Source organism: Gavia stellata, chromosome 8, assembly GCF_030936135.1.
Source record: "Gavia stellata isolate bGavSte3 chromosome 8, bGavSte3.hap2, whole genome shotgun sequence".
Classification (NCBI taxonomy): domain Eukaryota; kingdom Metazoa; phylum Chordata; class Aves; order Gaviiformes; family Gaviidae; genus Gavia; species Gavia stellata.
In genome coordinates, this window is record NC_082601.1 from 16315435 (window position 1) to 16333055 (window position 17621).

A 17621-nucleotide genomic window follows, 5' to 3' on the forward strand; every position below is an offset into this window, starting at 1 on the left:
TTAGGATTGGTGTGGAAGAGAGAGAAGGCAGTGGTGGTGACCCTCCAGCTATTAGCTTGGTGGCTAGTGCTGCTATGAAAAGGAGGGGAGCCCCAGACCCTAACTCATCCTTCACCTACGTGAGTTTGAACCCATGCTCCCTGCATGCATGCTCTAACTCCTAGCCTAAAGCATATTTCAGTTGAGAGTTTTCTTGCCCATGATTATCAAAGTAATGTTGATTTGCTTGGAACTATGAAGATGTTAAGGAGCAGAAAGAGGGGGTTTTTTGCATTAAGCTGAAGATAAAACAATATCTCTGCACTGAATTTCACTTGACTGTTTTGGAAAGGTTGGCACCAGCAATTTACCAGTCACAACAGTGAGCTCTGAAATCAGGCCAAACTATTTCTGTATCAATTCATGCTGTGTGACAACCTTACCTCAGTCATACTCATATGCACATGTAAAATGTATTCTATAGCCTTCCACACCACATATCACAAATCCACCAAGTTTATTCTTTTTCTAGCAAGTCATATATCTACCTGTTTCAGAGCATCGTTCTCTAAGGCATATCAAGATCTGACCTCTCTCCCTTTTTCACTAAGAGGTGGTTTGCAGACACCAATCAAGCCAATTCGCTGTGCCTGGGTTCAAACCCCCAAAGTGATTAACCATTCTTAGTCAACCTTACCACTAAACTCCATCTCATCTTTCATATCAGCAAGGATAGAAATTGGGCAAATGTAAAAGTTATGGGGTCCTCTGACATCTAGATTGCCTCATTCTTAACAAAGGAAACGTAACGGATCTGGTTAGGTCCTGAGACCCCTTCCCTTCCTAATTTTCCACTCCCATCAACACTGCTAAGCACAATTTCACATCACCCTCAAAGGACATGGTAATGAGAGACATCCAATAACTTCTCTCAGCTAGAAGGTAAAAAATTAAGTGAGACAAAAAGGTACATGGAATGGGCTCTTTTTGTCTGGCCTTCTGCAGGTGGATAAATATCAGGGGACAAAACACAACTATCCTGGGGATGGGGAGGAAGATGGCAAACATAGGCACCCTGCCATTTCTGAGATATATACATTACACCAAGATGTATTTTTGAAGTATGAGGGAGAAAAATACAGTTAGTTCAACATTGTCAGTAAATCTAAGTCTAAAATGCTTCATGGAAATAGAGCCAGCTGGGACCTTTTTGAAGACATGTGTTGCATGTTCACCACTATTTGTAGAAATGGATTATTCAGGCAGATTTCTGAATCCAAAATTTGTGATTTCCTTTCTCCACTCATTATTCATACAACATTTTTGACATTTCAAAATGAAGAGGGGAAAACTTTTTGTTTCAATTTTGTTTTCAAATAGTAGAGCCAAATGACAAACATAAAAAGGTAGAAATATGCTGTTTTAGAGACGTTGGAACAAACGTTTTGTGTGCTTGTTTCAAACTGAACATTTTAAAAATCTTAAGTCATGACAGGAAAATTATTTGAGGACTCAAAGATTTGGAGATGGGAAAGCAATTTCCCCTTCTACTTCCAGTGAGTCAACTGTTCAGAATACAGCAGCTATTTTATACTTTTCCATTATACTCCTCCCACACCCAAAATCAAATAAATAAAACCAGATTCAAATCTTTCCTAAACATCCCTTTTTTACTACATATCTAATGCAAAAAGTATCTGGGAAGACAGCGTATTGACTTTACTTATCAAGCCAAATGAAGAACATCAGAAATGCCTTTTGCTGAGGCCCTCTGGTTGTCATTATACACCCAGCTTTAAATCACAGTACATTTTGAAGCCGCACAGACTCTAGAAGCATTATACCATTGACAGTCTAGATCTTTTCCTCTTCCCAGTCCCATCACATTTTTGATGTTGATTCCCCCCCTGCCCCCCCCCCAACAAGGGAAGGAAAGGCACAAAATATCCCAAACATTTAAACCACAAAGTAAAAATTCAGGACCTTATCCCAACAGACACCAGAACATGAGATTTACTTCCAAACTAGCAGGAGTTTTCAGACCTAAAAAGCTCGGGTTAATCTCAAAAGAGAGAAATTTTTAACTGGCCTTTCTCCTGCCTGACTTTCATTTCTCAGCAAGCTTCACCTGCACTTAGAGGATGAAACCAGGGCAATTAGCTTTTAGCCCTGTCTTTTATAGCTAATTGCCCTTAAAGCAACTGCAAGGATTCCCAGGTGTCAGCTTTCTGTTGTGTTTATACAAATCCCAGAAGAGAGCAAGCAAAAACACTAAAATGGAAAAGTTCTTCAGCAGACATATACGTAAAATGGAAGCTTAAAAAGCCAACAAGGCATGATGATCATTAATTTTCTATGTATATCACGTTCACTCACTGAATTATACAACGTGGCAGCATTACAAGCAGAAAAAGCTTCTTAAATACAAAGATTAAAAAGACCTCCTCAAATTTCTTCAACCCCACAATGACCCTTAATTGGCACTTGAAATCCTTTAGCCACCAATTACATTATCTTTTTGAGGCCCTTGAGAGTGTTTTGGTTTGGTTTTTTGGTTTTGGTTTTTTTTTTTCTCTCTTGACATTCATCTAAGAAGCCTATATGTTGTTTTTTGTCTGAAACAGAAGTCACCACACTTTGCAGGGAACAATTTTCTACTACCTGGAGGAGTAAAGTTTCATTTCAAATCAGTGTAGGTGAACTCACCTATTTATGCCAGCAGGAAATATAGCCACAGATCTGGTTCTCAGCTGATATTTCAATCTGGTGGTTTGTCTTTTAGGTCCTGCCAGTGCTGTCCCAGTGGAGGGTGGTGCTGGGGACTCCATATCTCCCTGAAGGAGGAGTAGCTGAACACCCTGAACCCACCCTTCACTGCTGCTGTCACTAGATAACCTGCAGCAAGGATGAGTCTCTGTCAATCTTCCACCAAGAACAAAGCTCATATTTCCCAATTTGAGGCACTTTAAAATTCTGTGGGGCTAACAAATGTTCACTAAAACAGCATTTGTTTTTAGAAGCTAAGCTGCTCTGGACGAGTCCAGTATTTCTATGTGAGATCACTTGGAAAACCCTATTATTGTAGGCATAGTCAAAGGTGTCAAACTTGCAAACACCACAAAATTTAGGGCTTCTCACCATTATCCCATCACCTGCCTCGGAGTTTTCCTCACTGATCTAGATTATCAGGGCAGACCTTTCTCATTCTGCTATCAGCTTGGGAACAAGAGTTTGCAGCTTAATAAAACTGTTCATTTAAAGCCTAGATGGTATCTGACCTACAGCAAGATGTCTTTGTAGAGGCAACCATTATGTTTGTCAATAGCTTCCACGTTTATATGCAGAGATGTCCACACAGCACTTCTATGCATGACGTGAAAACTTCTGTTTCCATGGAGGAAAACTTAAGGAAGGGAAAAGCAACAAAAAAGGTTTCAGCTTTTGTGACACTGTTAAGGATAGGTGTTTGTGTGTGCTCAGTAACTTATAAATCTGCTTGTTTCAGACTAATTAGCAATCATTGAGATGTCCTGCCAAACAGGTGGCAAACTGGAATGCATTGCTTTGCTTTGGTGCCCATATTTCACAGTGCACTGTTAATGCCTTTTTATTTGTATTTATTTTTTTGCTCCCTTGTTTTGTTTTATAAGTGTTCAGAGTACTGCACAGCATTATGGCACACTATCATTTTTCAAGCCATTAAATGTTAACTTCATTTTCTTGTGTGAATTATGCTTTGCTCTTTTAGTTTTCTAATGAAAAATAAGTACAGGTTATGCAAGCAATAACCCCTGTGTAAGCAGCAGCTATCTTTTTAAACGGTTTATTATGCCACAGTCTGGTACTCCATTAAATATAGATTACAGACTGTTGAATAAATGAATATCAACTAAGCAGCCCCATCCTTCTGTACATATCAATGCAAATAATGAATCGTGACACCTCATGAAAATGTATAACCCAGAAGAGTGGGTCAAGAAGTAATTACACATTTGTCTTATCTCATGCTTCTTGCTCTCAAAACAGCAAAATACATTTGTGATGGTTAGGGGACACTGAGAAAGCTCTTACAACCTGTTTTTCCTGGAAGGTGAAAAAGTATTCTTTCTCATAGTTTTATGTAGATGTGTTTAGATTTCCAGGTATATTTCTTGTAACACCCTTTGAAAAAGATGCTTTCATAGTTAAGGGTCTAACTGAAAAATGTAGGTTCATATATCAGCTCTTCCACAGACTGCCTATGTTACAAAAAAAGAGTAACTGAATGGCTCAGTTTTGGAAATGTAAGTAATTATCAAATTAAATGGGCCAGCATACAATTTTGATGTTTACTATGCTCCATAGTGTACAAAATCTAAGTGTACTTGTTTATGTACTTATAAACATACAAAATGTACCTCTTAGTCATGGACATCAAATCTGGATAGAAAATGTGACTATGATACTCTTTAGAAACAGGCAAGATTAAAACTGATACTGATTAGAGATAACAGAAACTAAAATTTGGATGCTAGAATTTAAATTATGTTGCTTTAAAGCCGAAGTAGACTAACCTGTTACATATGGAACAGATTAAGAACTGGAATGAATTAATCATTAGGTTATTAAAATAATACCACTAACGTGAGTGGTATAACAGGAAAAGTTATCTGTAGCTGCTCAGGAGGAATTATCTGCTGATCCCAGCTTGAATAAATGGACTTAGAGAAGAGACTATATCAGTGAAGGGAAAAAAATAAGCCAAACAATTAACTTGCTTAAATATCTCGTGCCTGTATTTTTCAAGACAAGTTTTCAGCTGCTGACAACTGTCACAGTTCCCTTGATTTCAGTGTTGACATGCCAATTCACCCTGCTTGTGAATAATAATTAGATCTGCTTGATAAATGAATTTCATATTAATGTTAAAAATCTATTAATAGTCATATTCTTCCAGGAATTTCTAATGTTTCTGCCAGACACCTGGGAAAAAAAAGTTCAGCTTTCTAGTATGGGAACTGAAAGAAAGTTGACTTTTTGGCTTGCAGGTTCTTTGTTAATATTTTGTTAAAGGAAAAGGCCCCAAATTTTCTTTTTGTTCAAAAAGATGGTATTACACAGAATCACAGAATCACTAAGGTTGGAAAAGACCTGTGAGATCAGGTCCAACCATCAACCCAACAGCACCATGCCCACTAAACCATGTCCCGCAATGACACGTCCACATGTTCCTTGAGCACCTCCAGGGATGGTGACTCCACCACCTCCCTGGGCAGCCTGCTCCAGTGCTTCACCACTCTCTCAGTAAAGAAATTTTTCCTAATATCCAGCCTAAACCTCCCCTGGCGCAACTTGAGGTCATTTCCTCTCGTTTTATCACTAGTCACTTGGGAGAAGAGACCAACACCCACCTCTCTGCAACCTCTTTTCTGGTAATTGGGGGTAAGCGATGAGGTCTCCCCTCAGCCTCCTCTTCTCCAGACTGAACAACCCCAGCTCCCTCAGCCGCTCCTCATCAGACTTGTGTTCCAGACCCCTCACCAGCTTCGTCGCCCTTCTCTGGACACGCTCCAGCACCTCAATGTCTTTCTTGTAGTGAGGGGCCCAAAACTGAACACAGTATTGGAGGTGCGGCCTCACCAGTGCCGAGTACAGGGGCACGATCACCTCCCTACTCCTGCTGGCCACACTATTTCTGATACAGGCCAGGATGCCGTTGGCCTTCTTGGCCACCTGGGCACACTGCTGGCTCATATTCAGCTGTCTGTCAATCACCACCCCCAGGTCCTTTTCTGCGGGGCAGCTTTCCAGCCACTCATCCCCATATTCATGCAAATAAGATAGATAATTACTGCATATATGTTTTCTACCCTCCTCCCAGCCAGCTATGGCGGTTAATGCCTGGAGCCATGCAAGCCTTTAACAGGTAACATCTGTACAGTACAGGTCATATTATGACCCAGTTAAACCAGCACTGAGTACTTTTCAGAAGCTGACTTCCTCTGGAGTACCACTATGCAGGGAGGGAAAAGGGGAGAACAATGCTTGTTGTTAAATGAGGTGGATATTTTTATGTTTCTTTGTAGCACCTGGATCCCTATCTTGGTGACTGTGGGAAAAAAACTCCAATTATTTTTTTTTTCTGCCTGCGTCAAATCAGAGGTGCCACAAATTGCTTAAAATTGAACACAAAAGCAAAGAATAAAAGAGCAAACTGGGAGAAAATAAAGCATAGGAGCAATTCTATTGTCTGCCTATCAACTATTCCTTGTTACACATGGCAGATATATTCCTCTCTAGCCCATACAGATTCATTGTTGCCCTGTGCTGCTCTTAGATACAGTATTTTGTCAAGTCACAAATATGGACTGGCAAAATACCATGAGGCTTATGACAATTTATGGCTCCAAAAATGAACCAATGTTCTTATTCAGTAAAAGGACACAAAGGAAGCTGACTTAAATGTCCTCAAAATTAGCTCCAAGGTATACTTTTTAACCACTTTTTTTTTTTTTTGTGAGACTGTGTCTTTCTTCTAGGATCTCAAAATTCACTTAAAATTTGGGGAAAATGCCAGTACTTCTTTTTGAAAGGCAGAGAAATTAAAGCACAGAGAATAAAAGACCAAGGTCACACAGCACTCCAACTCTGTCATTTGTTTTTTCACTCTACATCCTTGCCATGCAGGAGCACAAACTATTGTTCAAAACACTGCACAGTCAAGAAGCACAAATAAACATCCACACACCCCATATACTCTCCTAATTATGTTGTTCCCAGGTGATTTTCTACTGATTACATGTATCTCCAAATAAATACCATACCCTGGTAAATATTAGTATTCCCAAAATACCAATAATAAATATTAGTATTCCCCAAAAATGGGGTCAGAGTGAACAAAAATTGTTTAGGTGAATCTATAGACCAGAATGAAAAAGTATTAATCTGATGTTCATTCTTTCTCCATCTTCACAGTAAGCACATATATAGTGTATGTATACGGAGAAACCGATATATAGTTACATTTGCACATCTGAAAATACATATATGCTTATTTCCTAAAGAAGCGAAGAACCACTTCATGTTCTTCAGAAACCGTACTTAAAGCTTATTATTTTTCAATGATTGAAGGTGCTTGCAGTTACACTTTCTTGCACACTTGGTGTCGTGTGTGCAACTGCAGACAGGATGTGTTCACCAGTAAAGAGACAATACTGAAATTGAAAGTGTGTGGGTGTATGGCAGGAGAAAGGTGGTAATTTCATTTATCACAGCTGTTGCTACCTTATTTCCATACAACTTCTCAGGCCAGTATTGTAAAATATAACCGAGCACAAGGTACTGATCAAGCTAGGGTCTTCCTCCATACAGACATATGTCCAGTGAGGTTGTATTTATATATTATGATTCACTTTGTTATCTATCCAGATATGATAATGTAAAACATAAACCTGAGATTAAAAAAACGAAAACAAAGAACCTACCTAATACACTAGTCTTTCGTGTTTTATTAGCCGAAATGCAAGGGTGATTCTGGGAGTATTTAAAATTCAAGGGTGCAATAATTATAAAATGCAGTGAGCAGCAAATCTTCTAATGGTAAAGAAGAAATGTGAAAAGTAATGGCTAAATCAATAACACTTCAGTCTTGGAGTATGTTTAGTATGTCTTCTGTGAAATATCAATAATTATTTATAGTATGCAAAGACATCTTTAGTGTTCAAAAGATATGCAGAAGAAAAGATCTACATAATGAATTATATACTTAGGTATACATACGCAGTTCAATTCCATTTTTAAACTAGGCTATAGAAAATGTCTCCAACAAACTCCACGAAGCACTGCTGCTGCCTGCTTTCCAGGGGCAGTTGTACTAACCCAGCTACCTCCCTAGCTGCTAGGTTCAGACCCATCATTCCCACCCCAACCTTACTCCCCATACCCCGTTCCATCCACTCGAGAACAATTTCCCTTATATTAAGACCTAAATCTTAAGATTTGAGTTGAGATGGGAAGACTGTGAACGGTTTCTCAACCCTCAAGTCTGCAACCAGTGTCCAGGTACTCTGTCAGTTTGACATCTGTTCATGATAAGAAATATCTCTGTTTCCCTAAGCTCATCATTGCAGTGGATCACACGTCTGAGACTGATCACCATTTGAGCAGGTAGATACTGTGCAACATATCTACTCCAAAGCAGCCCCTTGATAAAAAGAATAAATGGTGGTGGTCACTACAGCCTTGTCAGTCTGTCCCCATTGCCTTTGGAGATCAACGGGAGGGAAGTGTCTGAATAACATTGTAAACCTGAGCCAAAGCTACTGTGAGTTTGGGCAGAAATTTCCTTATTGTCTTCCTCTGAAGACAAACCACTTCAGTACTTACAAATTAGGCTGATCATAATAGATGCAATATAACAAGTATTTCCCATCTAATTTTCAGTTTCTTATTCCAGAACATATTTCAGGTGTTCCATACTTACATGACTGCAGTACTCAAAGGCACATATCATCCTTTAGGCTCTATTGTGCTAAGAATTACTCAAACACTCAGAGGGCGTTTCCCCATACAGCTTATGAGCCTAGAATACAAGCATTGTGCACAGGCTGGAAAAATATGGTTACAGTCACGTACGTAAAGGTTGATATATTGATACTTCATGTTTTATATAAATGATAGAAAAATAAATGTAACTGCCAATAAACTTAACCTGCTATTCATCAAGCTCTCATTTGTTTCCCAATTTTATAGCAGAGGGGACACTGGAGGAGAGATTTACATTAAAAAATGCTCACAGTAACCTTCTGCATCAGCTGAGGAAGCTTTCTGATGTGATATGCCAGACAGTACATTACCTGTTGGTAAAATAAGGGCATGTAATACAAAACATAAGACGTACCCTGCTCAGTTAAGACTGCTAACCAGGTCCTAATTTCTAGCTCTGTTCTACAGCATTGGAACATTCTTAAGAAATTCTTTCTGTACATGTAGTTCCACTAGTAAAACATACTCTGCTCCATTTGTAGTCTTTCATTCATATGCCTGAATGGTCACAAAGTATTTGATAAATATACTCTCATGTTGCAAAAGATGAAAAGACTGTTGTCTTTTAACAAAGGTCTGTGATGCCAGAATTGTAATGAAGTTACACATGATTTGATAACCCAGGACTAACTAAGCTGTGGTAGCTACCATGTGCATATATATGCTTAGTCTAGAAATAATTTCATTCTCCTTAATTTACCCTCACTGAAATCTGAAAGAAGTTTTCTTAAATTTTATTAGCCACATGTAACAACACTTCCAAGAATGGCTATTGCAGCTCACTTGCTGGGCTGGCTACCCACACAAACCTGATGGAGCTCCTCAGCTACCATCCAGACCCTGAAAATCATCCACGCCTTTTGGAAACAAACAGACTGCATACTATGTTAGTAAAGGCAGAGGGAAAAACAATGCCATGACCAGACAGACAGCAGCAGAGGAGTAAGGCAGAAACACTACTCCTTCAGCTCTGACAATAGGACAATTTCTGTTAACTCCCATAGTACCCTTTTCACATCTGCAAGTCCAGAAGCAGGCAGGACTCTTACTGACTATGTGTCTACTTGGACAAATACGCATACCAAAATTGCTTTTCTACAGTTGTCCATCAGCAGTTTCAGGGTTCCTTTAAATAAAATATGGCAGAGTTTGGGTGACTGTGAGCCCAAAATATGAAACTCTGATTAGTGGAACAATTCTACTACACAGCTGGTAAAAACCAGAAACAAAGTCTCCTAAGAAACTTCCATAAAGATAGGCCAAAACTGCTGAAATAATTTGGCATGGGGGGATGGGAGGAGAAAAATCCAGTTATAAATTGAATGGTATTTGAACCAGTGAACCCAGGAAATATTTTGTTTTGCATGAAAGGGAAAACTGGGTACTTTGAAGAAATTTGGTCTTTGTTCTGAGTATTACATGATTAATTAGAGATAAGACATATTTCAAAATGCTTCTTCATTTATTTATAATTCCCAAGAGTTTATTATTTTAACTTGGTTCTATGAGCAAGTTTAGCCTGGGAAAAAAGAAATAAACCCCCTTATGTATATAATTTTCTTTCTTTCTACTGGGGTCCCCTTTTCTGCAGTTTGCTCTTGAGGGTTTTTTGACAAGGGAGAAAGAGAGTATTTAAAGATGAAAGCTATTTTTTTGGTTTTTCTGTGATCCATAAATGATATACTGACATGCTTGCTTAAAATGTATTTCTGTGTTGAATTTTCTTATTATTACACTGGAGTGTTTCTATAATCTTCTCAACTTTCTAAGATTCTATTTAGATACTATGGCACAAGCAAAATTCTGCTACTATTCTGGGAACTGCAGTCAAGGGGAATTTTTGTATCATCTAAGGTGTCAGCAACTTAATAAATATGTTTGTTTACAGCTCATGACTTCTGAATATTTCTGTAACCAATCTTTTTAAACATTGGATTATTTTAAAATATTCTAATGAATGTTTATTAAGAACTCTGCTTCTTTGTGTGTCTAGACATGTTATTTTCTTATAGTGCATGACAGCTCAGTGCTTTAGTATTTCATACAAAATTAATTCATTTAAAAGAAAAATCTAATTACACATGAACTGCTTACATAATTTTAAACTAATTACACCACAACAAGTATTAAATGATTCCTGCATGATCATAAACCCCCAAAACATAGTTCTACTGTTCAGCTAATATTTTATTATTATAAAATATATTTCTCAATAGATACAATTTAAATCATTGTAGAAGATACTGTCAGGATGAATACTACTAATTTGTAATTAAAAGGAAGGTTAAATCATTTAGGCCAGTATTTAATGCTGAGCGTGTACTGGTTGCAAAGGCAACGTTCCTAGCTGCCTAGAGACTCTTGGATTGAGGTTTAAAGATCTTGATAGTAGAAATAAGGAACTGTGAGCACTGCAGTTTGACCTGCACATGTACTCTATGCTAACATTAGGAGATCATAGGCTAACCACTGAGATTTCCTAGGGCCTGCTGAAACTGTTTTAAATGTGGACAGTATTACTGAACAACAGACCATTGTAGGATGTCTTATACTGGATATCTTATGGATGACTCCTTAAAACTGAAAAAAAAATCATTCATTTTATTTGAAAAGTCTAGTTTTGGAAAGACAGAAATCTCTAAGGCTGCTAAAAATATATCAGAAGGAACTTTCGTAGTTATAGCGAACAGAAAAAGTTGTTAAAGCTGGTGTTTTGGATTGATAAAAAAGTTCCATCTAGTCAAGCAAGCAGCTGTGACTGTGATTAGGAAAGTATTTTATTGCAGGTACCTAGAATTGCCTAGAGAGATCTACAATTGCCAACACCTTTTTTCTTTTTCTTTCTTTCTTTTTTTTTCTTAGGTCTTTCAGACTTTTTCCCCCCCAAATCTCTCCCATTTCCTAGTTTTCAGTGGAAAATATAGAAGAACATGTGAAAGACTGAGAGCTATTTAATCAGTCCATAATTTCCCCTATTTATCTCCTACCCAGGACAATTTTCAGGCCTCCCTCCCCCAAATCTTTTCTGTAACTAAGACCCATTGCCTAGGTCTCCAGCAGTGAGCTATGGGGAAATGTCCTCCCAAGTTTGCTTTGCCCCATCAATCTCCACCTGCAGTTTGTTGCAGTTTTCCTTCTCCTGCATGGTCCTTCCTGAGCCATGCTGAGACAGAGGCATAGTGCCAGTCTGAAGGCTCTAACCCCTGTTTCCCAAGGTAACAACTTTATGGATCAATAAATCTGATCAACTCTGCCCTGTCAATAGTTGCAGCCCTTATTTTTCACACACCGCAAGTTGTGGAGGGCAATACATTGGTTTTATTTTATCTGAAAGGGCAATACATAGGTTTATTGTTGCCACACAGTCAACTTGACCTTGGTTGACATCTCTTTTTGTTGTCTCCTAGATTTAGTCTCTCCCGACAAGGTAGCGTGTGGCCTTCTTTTCCCAAAGACCTTGCTGAAGACAGGCAAATAGCAAGTGTTTTTTCAAATCGCTTGCTGCGCAGCTTTTCCTGTGAAATAAAGCCTCTGACCTTCCTCGTTTTTGAAGCAGAGGAAAAGTAATACATGGTTCTCTCTTCCAAGAGATGTCTTTTCAGTAGTCTTCACAAAGGCCCTTTCAGGAATCAGTCATAGAGAAAAAGTCCTGGCCAGCTCATATCCTGAACATGCAACTGCTCTAAAGGGTTCACCCTCTCATCCAACATTGTTCCTGTGCCCCTCCTTGCCACCGACCTTTTTGGATGCTTTCCAGTGTCTCTAGCTGCCTGCTGTGCTCATCTCCCGATTTAACACCCAAGTTTCAATTAAGAAAAAGGACTCTGCTGTGATCAGTCTGACAATTCCCCTGACTCTTTGTTTGGGACCATGTGGCCACTTACTATTCCCCATATCCTTTGCAGCCTCGAAAGCCCTGACTTCCTTCTCTCTCCATTCTGCCGTCTGAATCATTTTGCACCAAGGATAGCAGAACATTTCCTCACAAATGAAATACCCTCAGTCCCACAGCTACCTGGCAAACGATGGTGCTCTCTCCCTGGATAACCATCCCAGGAGGAAAGTGGAGGAATTGCTCCCAGGTGACTTGAATGACCACAGTGGACTAATTGTGTTAAGCAACATAATTCTTAGGTAAATTACACCCCTGTTTCCCCCACCCTCATCCTTCTCATTCACTGCAGGGAGAAAGTCTGTAGGTGACATTTGCTGTATTCTGACATGAGTGGCAGACGGGGCTTCCTTTACCTAACCTCTGTTACACCTCTATCCACATCCAGATACCATTTACATATAATGGCACAAAGACATTTTATTGCGCTGAGAGGAACGGGAAGCTTGTAGGTTTCTGTCTTCATTAGGTTTGGGTTTTGTTTTATCCACCACCACCCCCAGATAAAAACCCTGCATACCTGCCGTGCCCATCCAGCTATCTCACCAATAAGTCACAAACCCACCAGTCAGTTCCAGTTTGGCAGAGGGAGGAAAGCTGATCCAAATTATAGCTCCACTCACAACTCCAACTCACCAACCCTAGCCTGTCCCCTTGTCCCCTTCCACCGACTGAGAGAGGACATGGATCTGCTACAGATCCCTGGAGATCAGCCTACGGCTGCACACAAGAGGACGACCTCCGAGATGGAAATTGCCACAGTCCTGTCGCTTCCTTTATCTGCTCCAGAGCCTTGGAAAAGCACAGCCACCTCAGGGGTAGCAGAGGCGCTGGGGGTGCAGAGCGACAAACCTTCCTAATGGGAATGGGAAATTTTACTTAGAAGCCACAGCTGTCCTGTCCCCACTACCCCCTCCCAGCAGGGACTGCAGCAGACAACTTAACTGCTGCATTCAAATCAAGCCTTTGACCTTTTGCTTATTTTTTGGCAAAAGTTAAAGAAGCAATGGAAAATGTAGCGGTTTCTGTGTGAATCCAGACAGAAAATGCATCCGTACCTTACAGAATCTGTAGTTTAAGTTCATTTTAATTCTTAAAGCTCTCACTGTCTCCTTGCATAAGTGTCTTTTCTTGTGCAAAGGCAGAGACCAATATTAAGATCCTCCGCTGAAATAATCCTTTATAGCTCTGCAGTTTAAGATAAAACTGACAGCTTCTATCAGGTTTTATTCTTCAGAACATAAACTTGGGGTCAAGAAGGCATTTCTTCCCATATGATAACATTTGCAAATTCGGTTCCCATCAGGATTTTTTCCTTTTCCCTGACCAATCCTAGCATTATAGGGCTAGATTTGGCACAACATATTTGTACAAAAGTAGTTCTGGGCTTGATTCAACTAAAGTAAACAGAAACCTTTTCTTGACCTCCTCCCCTACATTAGTATACACTCATCCTCCATTCTGGATGCCATTTTTAAAAATCAGATGAATGAGGGCAAAATCCTTCCCTTATTCAATCTACTGTAGCTGGTTTCCACACAGAGCATCAAGTCATCTGATAAAGTCCCACGGAGTGCAGAAAGGTAAGGGGCAAACAGCGGCTATACTGCATTTAACTTTGTTTTCAAGATAAAATGCAACTATGTGCAAAAGGCCATAATAAGGTATATTGATTGATTCTTCTTTTAATATTTGACTTACCCAGAGTGAAGAAATTCTGCTTCCTTTCTATAAGTTGAAAGCCCTCTATAAATATATTTTATGTAGACAGGAGTCTTGTGCTTTTGAACAGAATTAGACAGTGCTAATTGTTGGAAAATACTTTAGACCAAAACGAAATCATTCTGATGTTTTTAGTAAAACATTTCATTATCTATGTAAACAAACATGGTTTAAATTTTCTTTCTACTTTTTTTTTATTTTAAAACATTTGAAATCAAAATAGATTGAAGAAACCTTCCCACCAAGATAAAATTATAACAAATGTTTTGGAGATTGTCAAAGAAAAAAACAGAGGATCATGCAACTTTTGTCAAACCTGACCTGGGAATGGAAGGACAGATTCCCTTCAGGCATGTATCAGCAGTGTTCAACTGGCTTCAGCAGAGCTGGTTTTATTTATATCAATTAAAAATGGATCTGAAATTTCTTGAAGGGATAATAATCTCTGCAAAGATTTTTTTTTTTAAATTTCATTTTTATGAGACAACCTAATTATTACGCTCTGCCAGATGTAGCAAGGCAGGCAGACGTGACCCCAAATTTTAGATGCGTGAAAACTGCAATTACTAAGTGTGATTTATGCTCCTCTTATCAGTAGCTCCATCGAGGTATCTATTTACGCATAAATTTTAAAAGTGGTAGGAATTAGGCTGTAAATGAGCTTTGAATACCACAGGGTACTTTCATTATGGCTTTACCTTTGTTTTGCTTTAAGTATACCCTTCTGAACTTTCCCTTTTAGTTGCAATGTGAAACACAAGAAATGTTTTTTCATTCCTTCATGACTTGCAATAAGAGAAGATTCTCAGAGTTAAGTGTCTTAGTTTGAACTTAAGAGAGTTTAAAAATTAATTAGATACAATTAAGAAAATAATTTAATTATGCATGAAAGTAATGGATGAACATTTGTCACAGCTGTCAACAAGGAAATCTTTTTCTTTTGTTAAATACCCACAACTATGTATATGGGAGGTTGCAAAAATAAGGGAAAACTAGGTGGAGAGGATTAGAGATAAGAAGGATTGAATAACCTTTCTTAGGTTTGAAAGAGAGGATGGTGCTTAAAAATCTGAAGTTTACAGTGGCCAAAACTGAAGAAGAGGAATAGAAGGACTATCTGTAACAGAATGAGATTTTCCTATCAATACATAACACTACCAGACTCTTGTTAAAAAAAAAAAAAAGGCAAAAAAAAAAAAAAAGCGGTTTGGCTTCCTCTGTGCTGCAGTCTGCCATACAATTCAAGTTTCAATGAATACACCATGCCTGAAATGCAGTTAAAACACAGATGGCTTGTAGCTACATGATACACTGTGAGTACTGTGAGTAAAGGTATCTCCACAAGCAGAGTAAATGCCAGATGCCAAAACAATAATATCAGAATGCCAAAGTGATACACTCAGAAAAATATGGTATCTTTGAAGGCTTTTTACCAGAATGTTCCCAGTGCATTATAAGTCTGGAGTCTTTAACGGAACAAAGAAAAATAAAAGTGATACTCTCCATCTCTCTTCCTCAGTTGTGTCTGTAATACTTCCAAATCTCTTTTTTTTTTTTTTTTCACACAGTGGGAAGAAGATAACGAATTTCCCAAAAAGAAAATGTAGACAAAGAGAAACAAAACTTGCTTAGAGGCTAAAATTATTTAAAGGTATTAAGGATTAAGCATTTATTTATTCAAATGAAGGCTTGGCATCCAAATGCCTTTAAAAATCTAGTCTAAGTGACTAGCCTTGGGTCATACAGAGACTGTAGCAAGACAGAAACTTAAGCCAGGATTCAGTCATCTGTTTCGTCTTCAGAGCATTTCCCACCTGCCTTATGCCTGTAAGCTTTCAGCCTCCCAGGACTCCAATATCGAACAAAGAATAGAAGTATTTTTTTGAAAGGATTAGTAATACCAAATTTTCATGTAAATAACCAGATTCAGAATTCTCCATTTCTGAAGCAAAGAAATTGCTGTAATATATCAAGGGTTTCTTTTTTTTTCTTTTTTTGAAGCAGAGGGTGATTTTATTTTATAGAGGAAAAGAGGTGAATTTGGGTCTGAAATGAGTAAGGAATGTTAAGAGGGCTGGTATGACCCACTCCCATATTTTAAGCTGTCATGTTGTGCTACCAAGTGTGGGATCATGTCAGCTCATGTCAGTCAAACTGTGTTGCAGCGCATAAAGCAACACGATAGATTGCCAGCCAGCTGTCCTTAATGCGTGACCGGCTGAAAGCCGACAAACTGAAACAACATTATGGAAAGCTTTAAAGGACAACCACAGTGATTAGTGTGAAGACTTGAGGCAGTTAAATAGCTGTTTACTAATGAGGGATGGAGCATGACAAACTCTTACCCTGGTTGCCTGGCAGACTCAGGGAAAATAGATAGCTCCCAGCCCGGGTTAGCAAATGGTGTCCAAACCTCAGCTCCAGGTCTAATGATATTGCTAGAGGCTGAGGAATAGATGGTTTTCCAGCAGGACCCACAGCCAAAAGAGGGACAGCTGGAGTAACAATGGAGTGGGTAGAAAAGGCAATAGTTTGCACGTTGTTCATTCCATTAATGGCAAAATTACAGCATGCCTAGATGGGGAACGAAATATCTATTTGTTAAACATAGATTTAATTAGACGTCTCTCTCAGAAGGAAAGAGCACATGAGAGAAGACAGCGCTTAAAAAAATCCCCTGAAGACAGTCTGGAAACCTACCCTTTAGCTAGTCTGAATATAATAAATTATGCTCTGTTTACTTGTTTAATCAGTCAGCATTACCAAATCCAGGTTTTTCATTATGACTAACTAAAAAATTCACTTCCCTTAAAACTTCACCTCCTGGAATGCTGTGACAAGTCTCTAAACTTCTGGCCTTTTATTTGCATGATTCACTCGTGGAGGAATATAGATGGATGCTTGGAAACCTCTGACGCTTTCATATTTTAAGATAGTTTACATACTTTTAATGCATGTAGTCTTGTCAGCTTCAAATGTCTTCCTGAGAGTCTAGGCATTAGGGTGTTAAAGAAAAGCTAGAAGTTTCAACTAAAGAGGAAAGGTTTCGGAATGAAAAGACAACTTAAACATATATCTCTCTTTTGAAATGTGGGTCTAATTCACAGTTTTCAGAACCTCATGTTGAACATGTTTGTTATATAACTGTTGTCTGGTTTAAAAACTACCAAACAGGGAAAAAATATAGGGCAAGATAAAGCTGGCATCATGTGGAAAAGGTTTTTCTGGAATATTTCCATATATTTTAATGGAACTACTTGCACAGTACGGTGATGACTGATGTGTGCTAGAGTAAAGCAGCTGTCCCCAGATGGATTGTCATCAGTTTAGCGTTATTTTAAAATAAAGAACCATATGTATGCAGAGCATTGTATCAACACCTACAGAATGAGACGACAGGCTGCTTTGATGGGACAGACAGATCTGACCACCCTACACATTCTCCTGCTGCTCAGATGTGATCCAGCTCCAGTGTGGAGACTCTGGATGTTAGTGTCAGGTGCCC